At 33.4% G+C, this 20,617-nt stretch overlaps 1 pseudogene; it reads left to right on the forward strand.

Moving 5' to 3' along the window:
- Positions 1 to 14,451: 14,451 nt before the first annotated feature.
- Positions 14,452 to 20,024, forward strand: LOC127805587 (homeobox-leucine zipper protein ROC3-like; annotated as a pseudogene).
- The last annotated feature ends 593 nt before the right edge of the window (positions 20,025 to 20,617 follow it).

The raw sequence follows: 20,617 nt of genomic DNA on the forward strand, positions 1-20,617 counted from the left end.
TCTTCTTCTTCCTTTCTTCCCCATGCCTTCTCCAGCCGCCGTCTCAGCCAACACCGCCCTCGCTGTTCATCGCTGCTCCTCCCTCACTGGTGCCTTTGGCCGCCACCGCCACAGCCGGCTCCACCGCGGCCACCCGCGCCTCATGCAGCTGCTGCTACCGCCTTGCTCGGCTGCCATGGCCGAGTTTCACTCAGCCAGCCTCTCTCCCTCTCTCTCTCACACTGCTCTCTCTCTCTCTCCCTTCCTCCCTCACTTGGCCGAGCCCTCTCCCTCTCCCAATCTCTCAGCCCACTGATCTTTCTCCCCTTTGTTTATTCTCTATTTTGAACAAAAATGGTCCCCTGTAGCATACTTGGTTGCCACATAGCTATACATACATATATATATATATTAATTAGTTAAGTTAATTCAATTTATTCATTTGCTATTTTATTATTATTATTATCTCTTTTATCATTATTATTATTATTATCTTGATACCTTAAATTCTCAAATACCGAAATTGATATTTATTATTGTTTCCAAAATTTTGGGATATTACAGGCAAGCTTCGAAACTAATTTGATCTTGCTTTGTTAGCCACCAAAATCTCCAGAATTGATCTTCAGGTCATGGGTAACAAAAGCCCCATGGTTTTGACTCTCAATTTATTCGAAAAATCCCTTGATTTGAAGCTTCATTTCTCTCCATTTTCGGCAATTGTGGAACTCTTACTTATAGGCAAAATTGGGCTTCCAAATGCCCTTGGACGAACAACCCATGCCCCTTAGAGCATAAACCTCCCTCAGATCGCCCTCGAATCATCCTCACCCGACCCCAAAAGCGAGTTGCAGGTGTGCGATAATCCGATCGAACTTTCAGTCAATTTTTTTGCTTTTCTGACTAACCCCGTGGCCGTTATCGGCCCATGTCTTTACAAAAGATGCTCCCTCGACCATCCCTTGTGCAACTCTGTGGCTAAAATCGGCTGTGGTTGACCGACCATGTGCTGGTCATTGGCCAAACTTTTGGCTTTTAGCACTTTGGCCCCTTAACTTTTGGCTTTTACCTTTTTTACCCTTTTCACTTAGCCCATAACTTTCTATAATTGTTTTCAAGACCCTCAAGTCCTAAAACATCAATTTGACCCCTGAGGATTCCGAAAAAACATCGTTTTGACTTCCCTCTGGCAATTTAGAAAAACTGCACTTAGGCCTGAATCTTCTTTTTGGCCCTAAACCCTTTCTTTTCTTCCTGAAACCCCTAAAGGGTTGTTACTTATGAAAAAATCATGCCCCCTCAATCTTTCGTTGATTTCCCAAAAGTTGCCAATGACAATTCGATTTTGCAACCAAAATGGCAGCTGCATTTTAGCTGTACCAAAAATCGTTCCCGATCTGGTTTCTTTCGATACCATAAATCTTATGTCGGGATACTCGTTAAGGCCACATCATTTTTCTTTGGCGTCTCGGCTTCAGGGTACTCCCTACAATCAATTCGATCAATTTTTTTGGGCTATTTAGATACCAATCTTCCCTGAAATTTCATTTTCTTAATAAAACGTTTATTCTCTAATAATCCTAATTTCTTGGATATTACATGTAAGATCTTATTAATATGACTAGATGACACCTTAAGAAACACTTTTCTGATTAATCATACTGTCTTGGCTAAGAAATTTCTCATCACACTAACAGTAGAACACATGAGGGTGACAGATCATATCCCTAAACACCTACCTCTATGCACCAGCAATGCAGAACTGCGTAGATGAACTTCCCCACCTCATAATTGGATGGTTCAGTGCATTAACAAATCCCGCACACTAATACATAAGACAACCATGTCAGTTCAAGTCTTATAAGAATCAGTTATACAATCGCAACTCGATGACAAGATCATTATCCACAATGCTATATAATTAGTTATTAGTGTCACATTCAGTGCATTATTATCCAATAACCACCCATAAGTTTATTAGAGACATCGCCATGTCATATAGTATGTGACTCACCACTCTTAACCATTAGTATCTCATACTAATCAAGGAAGTAAACATCATGCTAATCCATAATTGATCAATTAGAGTCCCCATCCGATTAATCTAAGTACTAGGAATATCTACGAAATCACATATTCTTTACATCTTAAGAATAAGACTCTTAAGCAAAAAAATCCAGGGACTCATTCATATAACAAACTAGAGATTTTAATGAATGATGATAAACTTACATTTTATTAATATAATATACAAAGATACATTTAATGTATTTAATTACAAACACGTGCTAGACATCATCTAAATCTAGCATTAGGGCAGATCACTAATATGTTGTGTGGTTAGAAGAGTTGAAACTGAAGTTGTTTAGTTGTTTCAAGTGATCAACTTGGTTTTTATTACCTATGAAAATACCTGAGAGGTGGTTGAATTGGATTTAGTGAAAATTTAAGGATTTTTCCCAAAAATTTTTGGTTTTAGTTAGTTTGATTTGAGAGTGATTTAATTATGAAATGATTAAGTAGAGAGCATGGAAGCATAATTACTCAACATAAAATTTTTTAGAGGTTTGACTGTAAGAGCTTACATTCTCTCTCTTCAAGCAAAAACTTGAAAGTTTAACTATGAAGAATAAACCCTAGCTTTTGTATACAAGGTATAACTTTGAATTACAATTCTCTTGCAATCAAGAACAGTTCCTAAAGAAAGTTACGCACCCTCACAAATTACAGTGAGCTCTCATAACACACAAGTGAATTAAATTTAAAGTACATTGATTTAAAAATACAAAAAGATATAGGATGAATGAGAATTTAAAACCACACTCCTTAAGATAATCAACCAACTCAATACTCAAGTATTCACCTCCTTGTCAAACAAAAGATGGCCTAGTCATTTTCCCGAGAATATAAGATTCATAAGTTAGCCCAAGTTCTAAACCCGAATTGAAATCAATCCACATTGAACTAACTTTGTCAATCGACTCTCACTAATATGACCAAGCCGAAGGTGCCACAATTGTATAGGATTAACATGATTATCTCAATAAGGTTTCTCTATTATTGTGGTGTTAGCGTTATCAACTATTTGCTGACTTTGTTCACATTCACATGTTTCTAGAAAATACAAACATTTACCATTACATCCTTGCCCACACACTCATTACCATAATAAATGTAACAACAATTGTTGGCAAAAAAGAATTCATAATTTTATCGTACAAGCTTACAAATAGACAAAACATTCCTTATAGGATTCGATACATGTAAACAGTCCTATAAATAAAACACATGACAAGAAGGCAAAAGTAAAAAAGTAGTTCCAATGGCTAATGCAACAACTATTGCTCCATTTCCAACCTTTAGAATCACTTCAAGCTTCCCAAGCATCCTACTTCAATGGAGATCCTATGCAGACAAATAAATATGAGAAGTAGCACCTGAATCAATGATCCATGAAGTAAGGTACTGATCAATCGTAAGATCAATCTCAATTATAAACAAGGAAGAAGAAATACCTTGACTTTCTTGATGCATGACCTTCAAGGTTCTAAGATAGTTAGGGCAATTTCTTTTCCAATGACCTTTCTTTTGGTAGAAGTAACAATTATCTTTGCTAAATACCTCATTTCCTTTCAACTTTGTCTTTCCTATGTCCTTCCTTGCCCCAAGAACCTTTATTTTCTTCTTCCTAATTTTAGGTTTCCTCTGAGAAGAACACGAGACAACGATAAGAACTCTTTCTTTACCTTTACCCTGCATTTGTGATTGTGTTGTCGTTAACTTGTTTAATAACTTGGGGAGAGAACATGCAATTTTATTCATATAAAAATAAATGATAAAGAAAGAAAATGAGTCCGACAATGATTGCAAGATCAGATTAATCCTAAGATGAGGATCCATGGGAAAATCCAGTACATTAAGCTGACCGATCCAATTGATCATGTTGATGACATGTTCTCCCACATCTAACCCTTCCATCATTTGAAACCAAAATAGCTTCTTCCATATCTCATATCGAGCTATTTGACTACGCTGCCATAAAGGTCCCTTAGATTCTAAATCATCCCTGTAGTATTAGGAAAATTCTCATGATGTTGTTGCAAGTCATTGGACATAGAGGTAAGAATATAATTTTGGGCTCTCAAGTCATGATTCTTCAAACTCTCTCAGGTAAACCTCTCCTCATCAGTCACATCATCAGGAATAAAAAAAGAAGTACTAAGGAACAAGACATCGTCTATCCTCTCCATACTAAGAACAATTTTAGGATTATAAAACTAGTTGGAGATATTAGAGTCAGTAAGCCTATTAGTATCCAAAATACGGGTTAAGGGATTCATGTTGCTTATCATTTTATCTGTAGAAAATAAATAGATATATTAGTAGATGGATTTTGGTAAAAAAAAAAAAAAAAAGCCATTTAATTAAGGACTTTAAACTAAATGGGTGCTCTCACTAAATTTTTTGAATCTGTACTTCCTAACCAGAAAACGTGATCCTTCAGAATGATCCAATAGCAGGTGTGAATTCTCTTTCATATGAATATCCCTCATATTTTAGTTTTTGAAGTACTCACATAATTGAGTAGGCAACACTTGACCCCACATCACATGTGGAGCTCGTTCTTTGGCTTCTAACCAACCATAAATCTCACATTTTAGTTTTTGACCTGATGGACTAGTTAGATCCCACCCACTGTCTTGGCTAAGTGCAATGGTTTGAACATAATCCTCCCATATTTTAGTTTTTTGTTAGGTGAAAATCATTAAAGACCACCCCATCATATGGTTAAAATAGGAAAGTTAAGCCCCTAAGGCATGACGTAAGTGGTAAAACTCTCAAGTTTTCTTGGGAGTGGCAGGGGATCAACTATTGGTAGAGGCGGAAATGCCCCATTTAGTAAGGACTGACTGTGTGTTTTCTTAACTACAACAAATTTTGGTTTTCTCTATGAAATTTTTCGTAGTTAAAAATTCAATTTTCGTAACAAAAACCAATTAGTTACGAAAATTTATTCGTAGCATGAATTGTAGTTAAAGCCTCGTAGCTAATAGTATTTAGCTACGATTTAATGTTTCGTAGGAAATAATACATTTTTCTCTACAATCAGAGAAATGTAGAGAAAGCATTAGTTTTCTACTACAACATATATCGTAGCTAATGATGGCAATTTTCATAGTAGATAACACAACTTTTACTACGAATGTCAAATTGTAGAGAAAATATTTATTTTTCACTACATCAAATCGTAGCTATCCATGCCAATTTTCATAGCAAATTAGTTTTCACATACCAAATTTTCATAGCAAATTAATTTTCACATACCAATTTTCATAGTAAATTGATAGTCACATACCAATTTTCGTAGTTAATTCTATATACAACTAATATACCACTACAATATCACTAAATTCAATTTCGTAGTAGAAAAAATCCATTTTTTGGGAATAATATTTTTCTCTAAACCTACACCAACCCTTACAATCTATATGAAATTTAAAACACAATATATAACTTCAAAAAAATTCAATTAATCATATAAAATAAAACTAATGTCAACCACAATCTCCACAATCTCCAACTGTTTACATAATACCAATACATATAATGATAGTAACATTAAATCCTAAAATAAAAATAGTTAATTAACACAATATGAAAATTTAGCTCCAAGTGTCATTCTTCCTCTCCAAGTGTCTTTCTTCCTCTGCTACTTATGCATGCCAAGAACCTGAAAAACAAATGTAAACGAAAGATCAAACAAATTAGTCTAATTTGTTTCAATGTGAAAGACTTATAATAATTCGAATAAAGAAAACTAATCATACTAAAGTCCATCAAATTTCACAAGGACATCAAATTTCATAGTCTTCACCCATATTATCTCTAATAAATTTCATGAAAGACTGAACTCCATGCAGATACACCTCAAACCAATTTTTGGCAAACATCCAGCCTTCTGAATGACATAAAACACTTTCTAAATCACATAAAAATAAACTTAAATTAAAAGTAAAGCAATATCATCAGACAAATTATGGTTTGCAATATAAAGCTAAGGTGGATCAAGGAAAAGTAGTAACAAATCAATTGTTTCGTTGCATATTCACTACATTAAGAAAGAAGACATGTTTGGAAATAGAAAAGCATAAGTTGGTTTGGGTTGTTTTACTGTCTGGTGCTACAGTGCATGTGAGACTGTTTTATTTTTTGTTTCAATTTCTCTTCCATCTTTTCTGTTTCTTTCCAGTTTCAACTATTTTATATGTATGTATTAAATTGAAAACATACATTCAATTTCTCTTTCTTTTTTTTCAGTTTCAATTCAATTAATTGCTTTTCTCGATTTTTTTCCTATTTCTTTTTATATACAAATATTTTCTTTTTACAAATTTAAATTGAAAATAGTACTATCTAAGTATTTTATACATATTTTTTATTATATGTGCGGCTCATGTGCTTGAAGCTCGTGATTCACCTGACATCTAGGCTCCAAGCTCCTCCTTCTGCACTCTTGAAAACTATGTTGGTGATTGATATCATTGTTATCTGCATTGCGAAGTTTATGGTCTTCTCCTACTTTCTTTTTGTGCTTTCCATAAATTATAGATTAATCTGTCAAGTTACAATTTCCCCTTCATTTTGTTTAAAGCATCCACTATGCTTTATGAAAGTATTAATTGAAATATTCATGCTGGTTTCCAACAAGATTCCTAAAGGTTATATGTTTGTTTTTACAAAAGTTTTTTTCACTAAGATTCTTATTATGTATTTGGTTTAATTCTATGCCATTTTCCTACTTCCTGATTTGTGTAATAAATACAAGTAAATGTGCCTAAACAATAATTTTAAGTGTTGGGATCACTACAAATGTTGTAAAACACATACTTTGAAATCCAAAGTTAATCAAATTAACCAAAAAAATAGGGGAAAAAAGAAGCAAAAAACACTAAATATAACAATTAGACTTTCACGCAGAATCAATGCATGCATAATTTTTGTTGAATATGTCCCACTTTGAACACTCCAACACCTATTGTATCACTCATTGTCTCACAAGTCTTCTCTACGAACTTTTGACGAACACATGGTACATGCAAAGATGAAACATATGGTGTGCTTGTACAACTATTTAAACATAGGCATTTTATCAAATATATGGTGTGCTTGTACAACTAAAATATAAACAATGAATCCAAGCAAAAAGGGAAAAAACAAAAAAAATCAACTCTAGACACAACTCTCGACACACAGATGATTACAAGGAGGAAAAGCACAAACCGGATTGACAATCACGGAGTCGGATCAGGAGGTGTTCGAACTACCGAGGAAGCTGTCGGAGTTGGAAGTAGATGGTGGAGATGCTGCCAGAGGAGACTTGCAGCAGGTCACAGTGAAGAATCAGGGCACATAATCGCGACCTGGGTTTGAACAAATGATTAATCGTGGGAAGAAACAAAAGTTTTGGTTTGGACAAAGGGTTTCGATTTGGCGGGGATTGACAACGAATTTGGATCTTCAAGGATTTGAAGGCTTCTGGAATCGGTTTGCACAGCAAAATCTAAACCCACTAATTCCGTGCAAAAATATGAGACTTTGGAAGGCCAAATTGGATTTGGCAGGGATTAACGAAGGATTTGGATCTTCAAGGATTTACACGATTTGCACACAGGAATTCCATTCAGAATTTTGAGTGGGTTTACACATAATTTAAATATTTGATTTACATGATTTAAATATTTGACACTAATTCCGTGCAATTTGAGAGTTTGAGAGGTTAATTTTTAATTAATTTGAGTTTCTAAATGTACATTTTAGGGGGAATCTTTCTCGCTCATTTTTTTATACTTTTTAATTTTTATTATTTTTAATTTAAAAAAATTAAAATTATCTTTTAACTACAATTTAATAATTATGTAACAAAATCTTATTTTTTTGCTACGCAATTTTGAATCGTAGATAAACTTTCGTATTGAAAAATTACATTTGGTGGCAAAAAAATTTGGCTTATTGAAATTGCCTACGATTTAATAATTACGTAGTAAAATATTAACTTTTTACTACGAAACTTATAGCTTAGATAAAATTTTCGTAGCTAAAAATTATATTTGATGGGAAAATTTTTAGCTCCTTTAAATTATCCACAATTTAATAGTTTTGTAGCAAAATGTTAACTTTTTGCTATAAATTTACTACGTAGAAAAAAAAAATCATAGAGAAAGGGTTATTTTGTTGTAGTATAAGTTTGTGACCGCATCCGATTTACCTGGAGGTCGAACCAAGGAGGAAGGCCAGTCTTCTCCAAGACTAGGCAGGTGAAATTCGGACACCTGAGTCATCAAAAAGAAAAAAATGAGAGTTAAAAAAATCTTCTCAAAATGGTCAACTCTCTCCTCATCCTTTGATGATGTTGATTACTCAATCTCTTTCCCTTTCCATCTCCATCTTGCTTTCCTTTTCTCTTTGGGTTCTCTAAACCCAAAACTCTATCTAGGATTTCATGATAGTTAATAAGGAACCCTCCACCATTCCAACAGTAGTGCTCGTGTTGCAAAGTTCGTGGGCGGACACCTTATTTTTTATGATGGTGATTGCCTAAAAAGGTTTTTTTTGTAGTTTTTTTTTCTAAAAAACATTAGTTTATATTTATATATATTTACCCTATTGGAAAATATATTTATTTTTATAATTAGAATATAATTTTTGTAACAAAAATACATTTTTATATTTATGTAAGATATGAGAAGAGAGAAGGACAAAAGGGAAAGAATGCAAAGAAGAAGTTCTGGAAGAGATAGGAGAGACGAAGAGAGGAAGGGAAAAGAGAACCCAATGTAGAGTGGTCCTTCTATTCAAATTTCTAAGAAAGAAGGTTTTTGTAATTTTAAAAACATAAAAAGTGTCTTTTGCTTTTCTTGATGGATATGAGAATGATGAGTGTAATGCACTTGATAATTAATTATCATGTAACCCAATCTTATCAAAAAGTAAAAACTTATATGGCTAAAATAGCCTTTTCAGCTTTTGATGGTCATCAATTACTCCCTTCAATGAATGAAGTAATTACACAGAACAGAAATGGAGAGAGAAAAAGAGATGTGTTCCCTATTTAAGTTGTTTCTTGCATTGGGAGATAAGAGAGTCAAACCATCATTTAATTTCTTCCTAAGTTTTCCACCTATTATTGCTCTTTGGCCCAAACCTTTCAAATATTGCACTTAGACCCCTTGCAACCTGGTCTTCGGGCCATCCTAAAATTTCCTTTATGCCCCTATAGAAAGGGTTTATTGCGTTAATCCCCCAAGATTTTGATAAATTATACTTGTATCCGAGTTTTTCAGAAATTGCACTTTTACCCAGGCTCAAAAGTTACAATTTTGCCACTAGCTTTGAAACTATATTTTTATCTCAGAACTTTCATAATTCCTTGAAATGACCTTTTTCCCCAAACATTTTAGTTTAAAAATCTTGGGTATTACATCTTGGTTCCAACTTTTTTGTTTTCAACCTTTTAACATAAACTGGTAACCCCAAATCCTAATATGTTTAAGTCTTTGGGGTCTCCCAACCCATATTTCATAAGGTGTAGTCGAAACAAATTTAGTTCGTATCCGATTTAATAGATAAATTATCGTAAGAATGACATAATCCCACAATGAAATAGGCAAATCTGTGTAGCTAATCATAGAACGTACCATGTCTAACAAGATTTCTATGTTTAGGCACATCATTTAGTTATGGTGTATACGAAAGAGTTAATTGTGAAACAATACCACACTCTTTAAGATAATCAACTAACTCAGTACTTTCTAATCCAAGAATCTTGATACTCTTTCATTTTTGTGTTTTCTACTTCCACTTTGAATTCTTTGAACTTTTCAAAGACTTCAAACTTGTACTTCAAAGAGTACACATAACAATACCTAGATAAATCATCAGTAAAAGTCACAAACTAGACATAACTACCCTAATCCATAACATTTATGGGCCTACACACATCCGTATGTACCAATGCCAATAATTTAGTAGCCCTTTTCCCTTGTCAAACAAAAGATGACTTAGTCATTTTCCCAAGAATACAAGATTCATAAGTTAGCCCAGGTTCTGAACCCAAATTGGAAATCAATCCACATTGAACCAAATTTGTCAATCGACACACACTAATATGACCAAGCCGAATGTGCCACAATTGTATAGGATTAGCATGATTATCTCAAGAAGGTTTCTCTATTACTATGGTATTAGTGTTAGCAATTATTTGTTGACTTTGTTCACATTCACGTGTTTCTAAAAAATTGTTGGCAAAAGAGAATTCATAATTCTGTTGTACAAGCTTACGAATAGACAAAACATTCCTTATAGGATTTGATACATGTAAACAATCATATAAAAATACAACATGTGACTAGAAAGTAAAAGTACAAAAGTAACTCTAATGGCTAATGCAACAATTATTGCTCTATTTCCAACCTTTAGAGCCACTTCACGCTTCCCAAGAGTCCTACTTCAATTGAGATCCTGCTTAGACAAACAAATATTAGAAGTAGCTCCTGAATCAATGATCCATTAAGTAGGGTACTGATCAATCATAAGATCAGTCTCAATTACAAACAAAGAAGATGAAATACCTTAACTTTCTTAATGCTTGACCTTCAAGGTTTTAAGATAGTTAGGGCAATTTCTTTTTCAGTAACCTTTCTTCTAGTAGAAGTATCAATTACCTTTGCTAACTACCTCCTTGCCTTTCAACTTTGTCTTTCCCATATCCCTCATTACCCTAAGAACCTTTCTTTTCTTCTTCTTAGTTTTAGGTTTCGTCTGAGAAGAACACGAGGCGACGATAAGAACTCCTTCTTTGCCTTTATCCCACATTTGTGACTGTGCCGTCATTAACATGTTTAACAACATGGGGAGAGAACATGCAATTTTATTCATATAAAAATAAGTGATAAAGAAAGAAAATGAATCCAACAACGATTGCAAGATTAGATTAATCCTAAGATGAGAATCCATGGGGAAAACCAATACATTAAGTTGATCAATCCAATTGATCATGTTGATGACATGTTCTCCCACATCTGACCCTTCCATCATTTGAGCCCAAAACAGCTTATTCGATATCTCATATTGAGCTGTCTGACTATGCTTTTATAAAGGTCCCTTAGATTTTGAATCATCCCTGCAGTATTAGGAAAATTCTCACAATGTCACTGCAAGTCATTAGATTTAGAGGCAAGAATATAGTTATGGGCTCTCAAGTCATGATCCTTCAAACTCTCTCAAGTAAACCTCTCCTCATCAGGAATAGAATTAGGAGAACTAAGGAACAAGACATCGTCCATCTTTTCCATACTGAGAACGATTTTAAGATTACAAAACTAGTCGAAGAAATTAGGGTCAATAAGCCTATTAGTATTCAAAATGCTAATTAACGGATTCATGTTGCCTGCCATTTTATCTATAGAAAATAAATAGATATATTAGTAGATGGATTTTGGTAAAAAAAAACCATTTAATTAAGGACTTTAAACTAAATGGGTGCTCCCACTAAAGTTTTTGAATCTTGCACTTCTCAACTAGAAAACTTATCCTTTAGAACGATTTAATAGCAGGTGTGAATTATCTTTCATATGAATATCCCTCATATTTTAGTTTATGAAGTACTCACATAATTGAGTAGACAACACATGACTCCACATCACATGTGGAGTTTGATCTTTAGCTTCTAACCCATCATAAATCTCACATTTTAGTTTTTGGCCTGATGGACTAGTTAGATCCCACCCACTGTCTTGGCTAAGTACAATGGTTTGAACATAACCTCCCATATTTTAGTTTTTTGGTTAGGTAAAAATCGTTGAACATTGTCCCATCATATGGTTAAAATATGAGAGTTAAGCCCCCAGGGCATGGTGCAAGTGGTAAAACTCCCAAGTTTTCTTGAGAGTGGCGGGGGATCAACTCTTGGTGGAGGCAAAAATGCCCCATTTAGTAACACTACAAAAAAATTGATCTTTTTGCAGTGGTTTTAAAAACTGCCGCAAAACACAGTATTTTGCGGCGATTTTAAAAAAATCGTCGCAAAATTCAAAAATTAATTTAATAATTAAAAATTAAAATTAATTTAGCCGCTAAATTCAAAAAATAATTAAATAATTAAAAATTAAAATTAAATAACATTTGCGACGGTTTTGAAAAACTGCCACAAAATTTATTAAAAATTTAATTTAGCGGCAGTTTTTTGAAAATCGTCGCTAAATTTAAAAATAATTAAATAATTAAAAATTAAAATTAAATAACATTTGCGGCGGTTTTTCAAAATCGTCGCAAAATTCATTAAAAAATTTAATTTAGCGACGGTTTTTTGAAACCGTCGGTAAATTTAGAAAAAAAATTAAAAAATTTACAAATAAAAAAATTACCGCAAAATTTATTGAAAAATTTATTTTTAAGAAAATAAAAAAAATTAACAAAATTTTAATATATAAAGTTTTTTATAATTTTAAAAATAAATTTTAAAAAATATATAAAATCCTCGTTTATTTTTTAATCAATTAATTTATTTAAAAAATAATCAATTAATTTATTTTTATTTTATTCCATTACTCTTTTAAAAAATAATTTATTTATTTATTTTTTTCAATTTATAATAAAGAATATAAATTATAATTCTGGAAAATAGTAGTTATATGTTAGTATATAATTTATATGAGTGAAGTTTTACTAACAAGGCTTCGCATCTCATTTGGTTTCATGCGCGCATGTGGTCAAGGGAGGTTCTGGGTTTGAGTCTGGGGAAGGGGAGAAGGATGCTGAAAATTTATTTTCAGCATCCGCCACGTGGCACACGGACAAGCGGCCACGTGGCCAGGGGGTCCCAGGCGCACTTGTGCGCGCAAGTCCACACTGGTGGGCGGATAGGCGCACGGCTTGGCCGCGCGCTTGAGATTTCAAAAATTCGAATTTTTTTGAATTTTAAAATTTTTTGAATTTTTACAACTGTTTTAAAACCGCCGCTACAATTTAATTTTTTTGAATTTTTGCAGCAGTTTTAAAACCGCTGCTAAAATTTAATATTTTAAATTTTTTTTGTGGCAATTTTGAAACTACCGCTAAATCACTTTTTTTGCGGCGGTTTTGAAACCACCGCAAAAAATATGACTTAGCGGCGGTTATTTCAGCAGTTGCTGAAAACCGTCGCTAAATGCTTCACGATGGCTAAATTACGTGAACCGCCGCAAAATGCAAAAAAACCCCCACAAAATGAAAAGAAATCGCCGCTAAATGCTGATTTTTTTGTAGTGACCGCGTCTGCCTTGGAGTGTATACACTTGTGACCCCATCCGATTTACCCGCAGGCCAAACTAGGGGGGAAGCCCAGTCTTCTCCAGGACTAGGCAGGCGAAACTTGGGCACCTGGATCATCAAAAAAAAAAAAAAAAAAAAGAGTTAAACAAATCTTTCCAAAATGGTCAACTCTCTTATTTTCCTTTGATGATGTTGATGACTCATTTCCCTTTCACTTTTCATCTCCTTCTTGCTTTCCTTTTCTCTTTGGGTTCTTTAAACCCAAAACTCTATCTAAGGTTTCATGATGTAAGGTTAATTAGGAACCCTCCACCATTCCAACAGTAGTGCTGGTGTTGCGAAGTTGGTGGGCGGACACCTTATTTTCGATGATGGTGATTGCTTAAAAAGGTTTTTTTTGTAGTTTTTTTTCTAAAAAACATTAGTTTATATTTATATATATTTACCCTATTGGAAAATATATTTATTTTTATAATTAGAATATAATTTTTGTAACAAAAATACATTTTTATATTTATGTAAGATAAGAGGAGAGAGAAGAATAGAAGGGAGAGATTGGAGAGAAGAAGTTCTAGAAGAGATAGGAGAGACAAAGACGGGAAAGAAAAAGATACACAATGTAAAGTGGTCCTTTTATTCAAATTTCTAAGAAGGAAGGTTTTTGTAATTTTAATAAACGTAAAAAATGTCTTTTTCTTTTCTTGATGGATGTGAGAATGATGAGTGTAATGTACTCGATAATTAATTTTCATGTAACCCAATCTTATCAAAAAGTAAAAACTTATATGGCTAAAATAGCCTTTTCTGCTTTTGATGGTCATCAATTACTCCCTTCAATGAATGAAGTAATTACTCATAGAACAGAAATGGAGAGAGAAAAAGAGAGGTGTTCCCTATTTAAGTTGTTTCTTGCATTGGGAGATGAAGAGAGTCAAACCATTATTTAATTTCTTCCTAAGTTTTCCACCTATTATGACTTCATATGTTTTGTTCTTTTCTTTCCTTCAATTTAATCTTTGTCAATTTTCTTGTAGTTACATTTGATGAAGTAACTCAACCCCCACCAACCTACTAATCTCTAATTTCAACCCATCTTCCTTTTATATAAATATGCATCTTCCCTTTAGTTTCTCATCTAGAAATGATCGATCTGAGTCTCAAGAAATGTATGAAGATTGTGAAGTTCTTGCATCCATGGTCGCTGAAGAAGATGGGGTTTTGCTACCGAGCCATGGCTCTGACTTTAGCGACATTCACATAAATTTTGACCCTTCTTCTCCTCTAATTATTTCAGTATGTAAACTAATTAATCATCCCTTCTTTCTCTCTCTCTCTCTCTCTCTCTCCATATATATATAAATCTAAGAAATGGTTAACCTTGTTGTAGAATGATGAAGAGGTAGCTGGAGGGACAACTATAGAGGAGGAGGAGAATGGCTCCTCTAGTAAGCCCCTAGAAGGAGAATCAACAAAAGAGATGGAGATGATCATTAAGCCCCAACATAAGAAGAAATGTTATCACCGCTACACTCCTCGCCAAATTCAAGAGATGGAAGCGTCTCTCTCTCTCTCTCTCTTTCTCTCTCTAAACTTAATTATGCATACACGATATCACTTTCCTAACCTTATGCCTTGCACACAGTTTGTTTAAGGAGAGTTCACACCTAAATTACAAACAAAGGGAAAGGGTGAGCCAAGATTTAGGGCTCAAGCCAAGCCAAGTCAAGTTTTGGTTTCAGAACCGTCGAACCCAAATGAAGGTACATGCATCTTAGAATTAATTTTATTCATAACTTGCCATTTCAATATCTTATATAATGGGTTTTTATTTTTTTAAATATGTAAGATCTCAATTTCAACTTAGTTTTTAATTTGTGCTTAATTAGTTTGGATTATTTATTGATAATTTTTCATGTGCTAGGCACAACAAGATCGGAATGATAACTTGAAATTAAGAGCCGAGAATGAAAGACTGAAGAATGAGAATTTGCAACTACAAGCTGCCATACAAGCATTGATATGCCCAAACTGCAATAATATGGGTTACGATGAACAACTTCAACTTGAGAATATGCAACTCAAAATAGAGGTACACTACTCTCACAGACTTATCGTATTAATATATCTTTTAATTTTTTCTAATTCAGGATATTTGAAATACAGATGCACACACACACATATATATATATATGTAACTGTCTTTGTCACAAAACTTTTTCTACTTTTTATATAAAAATTTAACTACAATAATACTATTATTTTTATTTAACATTATATTAGAATACAAATACTTCTTCACATAAAGATATTTAAACAAAACTTTTTTACATAAAATTGAATTTGTTTTTTGTGGTCAACACATTTGGCCCACAAAAATAGTAATGCCCAAAATTTACACAAGATAATGCGACCCTTTCAAACTTGTTTATAAGAAACAAAAAAATTATTATGATAATTTAATATTAGCAAAAATTAAAATAATATTACTATATTATTCTTAATAAAATTTTCTTCCATAAGAAAAAAAATTTCCTTCTTGTATACCTTCTTTAATTTTTTCCTTTTGCTTATATATGTTCTTCTTTCTAGTTACAAAGAGTGAGTTACTTTGGTATAACATCAAGCCAGCATATTCAAACAGTGGAAGAAACAGAAGCGATATTGGCCCCTTCACTTCCTCCTTCCTCAACAATTCTTTTCCAGGAGCAGCAAATAGACAACTCCAAGGACGTGGTCAACCAAGCCCCTTTGGTAACAAAAAACTTCTCCCAATTCGTTGGCGACTGTCTATTTGTGGAAGGAAACAAATCCATTGTATTGGGCCTTGCAATGTCATCCATGGAGGAACTGATGAATATGTGTCAGGCAACTGAACCTCTTTGGATTAGATTTGAGGGTAGCAAAAAAGAAGTGTTGAATGGTGAAGAGCATGCGAGGATGTTTCAATGGCCATTGAAGTTTCAGCAAGATAGAGGCAGTGAGTTTATTGTGGAAGCCTCTCGACACACTGCTGTTGTCGCCATCAGTAGCTTCATGTTGGTTGATGCTTTCCTTGACGTCGTAACTCCAATTCAATAACTTCTTTAAATTAAGATAATGTATGTAAATGTTTTCCATTCCAAAACAATTTTTTTGAGTGATTAAATGTTAAAAAACACGATCCATTATTTATCATTAAATAGAAAAATTATTTTGAAAATGTAAACAATGCAACAAGATGCATTAATTGAAGCTTAGCGTTACCCTATTTAATATATCTCAAAAAAATAATTTAACATATATTGAATGATAGTTTTTTTTTTTATTAATACTCATTAACTTTTATTAGTAATAACTATGCAAAAAACGTCACCAAAATAATATTTTAATTTCTATTTTAATCTATAGACGTAAGGGACAACATCCATCTATATTTTGAATTTGTATATAAGAAATTTCTATAAAAAGTCATTATTTGTTATTTCAGAGGAAGTGGGCGAAGCTCTTCCCCTCCATTGTCTCTAGAGCAACAACTCTTCAAGTGGTCAATTCAGGCATTTTGGGACATGCAAGTGGCTCCCTTCATCTTGTGAGTATTCCACATATATGAAAAGTTCATGGGATTATTTTGAAATTTTGATTAAATTAACATTATATATATGTTGTTTTACTTTTATATACTTAGTTTTGATAATCAAAAATAATATTTTATTCAATCCCTAAGTTATGAATCAAGGTTGTGGTTTTCAACATAAATCAATTTCAATATCAAGTATTATTTTGTGAGAATGAAAACCAAATGAATTTCAAGTATCAAGAATTCAAAGTCATATTTTTCTAAGTCTGGAAGGTTAGAGCACCTTATAAGGAGACATATATGAAAATGTTTTAGTTTTAGAAAACTAACTTTCGATAATTCAATAGTTAACATTCATTAGTGATAAAATGATTTTTAACGAATTTTTCAAAGAATAGAAAGTGTATATCTTAGAGGTGGTAAAATCGCAAAATCCTAAGTTCCTACTAAAACCCAAATTCTACTTTTTTATTCTTATGGATTTTGATTTTTTATATATTTTTATTGAATCCAAATGGGGAGTACTTTCTTATTTACATTTATGTATTAAAGTAAATGGAAGGTAAAATATAAATTAAACAAAATGAGGACTTTACTTATGTAAATATGTGGTGATGTTTTGTATTAATCAAGTGTGCTTCTACATGTTATCTGTTAAGTTTTCAGATTTTCTAAGAAGATAGTCGACTATGCTTGTTTAATCTATTAACTATATATGACCTCTGTCGACTATATTTCATTATGTCGACTATTGTGTAAGGATAGTCAACTATGCTATTTCATCTGTCGACTATGTTTGTTCATGAATTTCAAAATTTTCCTTGTATTTTTGATCTGTCGACTATGTAAAAGGATCTGTCGACTATGAGAAGTTTTGGTTGAAAAATAGTCGACTATGCTTTCTTATCTGTCGACTATGCCTAGTTTTATTTGAAGAAATAGTCGACTAACCCATTTGATATGTCGACTATGTGTTTCACAGAAACTTACAACGGCTAATTTTTCAATCTCCAATGGCTAGTTTCTCATTCTCCAACGGCTCAATAACGGCTAGTTTTGTGCAAGACTCTTGGGATGCTTATATATACATATCAAGAGATCAAGAGACGGCTAATGGACGGGAATGAAATAATTTGAGCTTCTGTTACTTTCGTTTGTATTTACAGTGATTGGGCTTCAATTTTTTTTTTTCTCTTCAAGGCTTTGATTTTAACTTGTATTAATTCATTCAAACCTTGTTTTCTTTGTGAGAGAACTTGTAACTAAGAGTGCCAACTCTTAGCATCTCGTTTACATTTGTATCACTTTTATTTTCCTAGCTTTGTGCTAGAGGACTTGCTCGTTAAAGCAAGGGGCTGTAATTCCTAGCTAGGTGCTAGAGGGCTTGCTTGTATAAGCAAGAGGTTGTAATTTCTAGTCTTGGACTAGAGGACCTACTTGGTTTAAGTAGGGGGTTTTAGTGGATTGTTTGCAAAATCCTTAGTAAGGAACTAAGGTAGTGGATTAGGCTTGGGTTAAGCCGAACCACTATAAATCCTTGTGTTTCTTATGCTTGTGCTCTTTGATCTATTTATCTTTCCAAGCATTTCGTTTTTCCTCACTTGGTTCACATATTTATTTTTTGTAAACTTTCATCTGTCACTTTTATATACTTTACGTTTTATTTCATAAAACCTCAATTTGTGTTAAAAAGCTTTTCAAGTTCAATTAAGTTTTTAAAATAACCAATTCACCCCCCTCTTGGTGTGTGCCATAGTACCTCCCGTTCTAACAATATATATTTAGGCACCTAATATTGGATTTTAGATTTTTACCAAAATAGCATATAATAAGAATGACTTGCCAGTCTAACTAGCGTGTCCTTCTTGATTTTCTTTGCAAACACTCTAGCAAAAGATTTGGCATGGAATAGGTGAACTCGCTAATGTGACTGGTGAATTTGGTTTAACTTGCAAAAACTTATGTTTTTTAAGACTTGGCAAGTCTCTTCGATTTTAGTCTCTGAAACCATCCAATGCTATTTTAGTAATTATTGGATATATGAAACTTAGTAATATATTGAAGACCTTCATAATATACTACTTTATAGGTGTTACATTTTTATTTTTTAAAATTGATAGGATGCTCGTATTTACAGGGATGCAAATAACCGAAGCAAGGAAGAAACTGATGAATCTTGCAGAGAGGATGACAAAAAATTTCTTTGTGAATATGAGTAGTTCTTGTGGTCAAACATGGATGGCCCTTTCGGATTATGCTGATGACACTATTAGAATCACCACTAGATGTATCACCGAGCCTTGCCAGCCCATTGGTTTGATTCTCGCTGTTGCATCCACTTCTTGGCTTCCATATTCACCCTTTCTCGCTTTCAATCTACTCAAAGATGAGCATTGTAGGGCTCTGCAAGTACATAATCATCACCTTCTCAATACATTCTTCCTTTGTCTCATTTTCTTTTCGAAATCCATTAATTAGCATTGCATTTGTGTTCATCATATATGGCAACTAGATGTTCTTTCAAATGTGACTTCTTTGCAAGAGGTGGTTCACATTGCTAGTGGCTCACATCCAGGAAATTGCGTTTCTTTTTTTCGCATTAATGTAAGTATGTGTACATTCATTTTGATTCTTGTGTGTATGGGTATTTTTTTCATGTAAAGTTGTAGTACCACATTACTACCTATATATATTTGTGTAGGACACAAGCATAGAATTCATTCTACAAGAGAGCAAGATTAGCGATACCAGTGGTGTAGTGGTGTTTTGTACCCTTAGCATTGACTCTCTCCAACTTGCCATGAGCAACTGAAACCAGTCCAACATTCCTCTACTTCCACTTGGATTCATCATACATCCTATGGGAGCACTACTTGAAAATGACTACTCCGTCATCAGTGAAGTCAATGGTGTGCCTAATTCAGACTTTGAAAGCTTGCCAGGACAAGGTTGTTTACTAACTGTCGGGCTATAAGTTTTGTTTAGCGCCAACCCAACTGAAAAGCTTGAGTACTCTGACATTATCGCGATCAGCAAGCCCTTGTGCAACATAGTCCAAAAAATTAATACTAACAGTGATAGAGGAGGAGATGATGGTGCTGGTTGTGCTAATAATGGTGGAAATGTGGGCATTGCTACGAAGCCGGTGGCACAAGATGAGCCATCCTTGCAACAAGATTAGGGTTTTGAATATATCCCTAATTACACAAAAAAATCTCCATCTCTTTTTGAGAGAAATTTGATATAACAATATTTTAATTGTTTTTGTTTCAGCCTTTATTTGGTAATTATTGAACTAGATATTTAGCTTTTTATAAGGTGAGAATGTGATGTAGAAGACTCTACCATGTAAAAGACTTCCTCAAAAAGATAAGATACCACAATACTAATCCTATCCATGTAACACATATTCAATCTATCCCTTTGAGGATAAAGTATTAAAACTTCTCAAGTGGTAGAAATATATTTAAGATACACATAGCCAACCGATAAAGAAGGAAATGATAGATCCCATGAAATAGGAATCTCCCTAAGGGTAGAGTAAAACTATAACTTCAAAAATTAAGGTCACAATATAAAAAACATGTGAATCACATGGAAACAACACTTTTAGTAGATCATTCGTCACTTTGGGGGGTCATTCATCATCTTGAGACTCATTCATGACCCTAAGAGTCATTAGTTCAGAGGACTCACTCCCACAATGCTTCCAAACTTCCAAATGCCATCCTAAGAGTCACAACCTTCATGCCATCTTGAGAGACACAACCCCTC

This window comes from Diospyros lotus, chromosome 7 (assembly GCF_014633365.1).
Source record: "Diospyros lotus cultivar Yz01 chromosome 7, ASM1463336v1, whole genome shotgun sequence".
NCBI lineage: Eukaryota > Viridiplantae > Streptophyta > Magnoliopsida > Ericales > Ebenaceae > Diospyros > Diospyros lotus.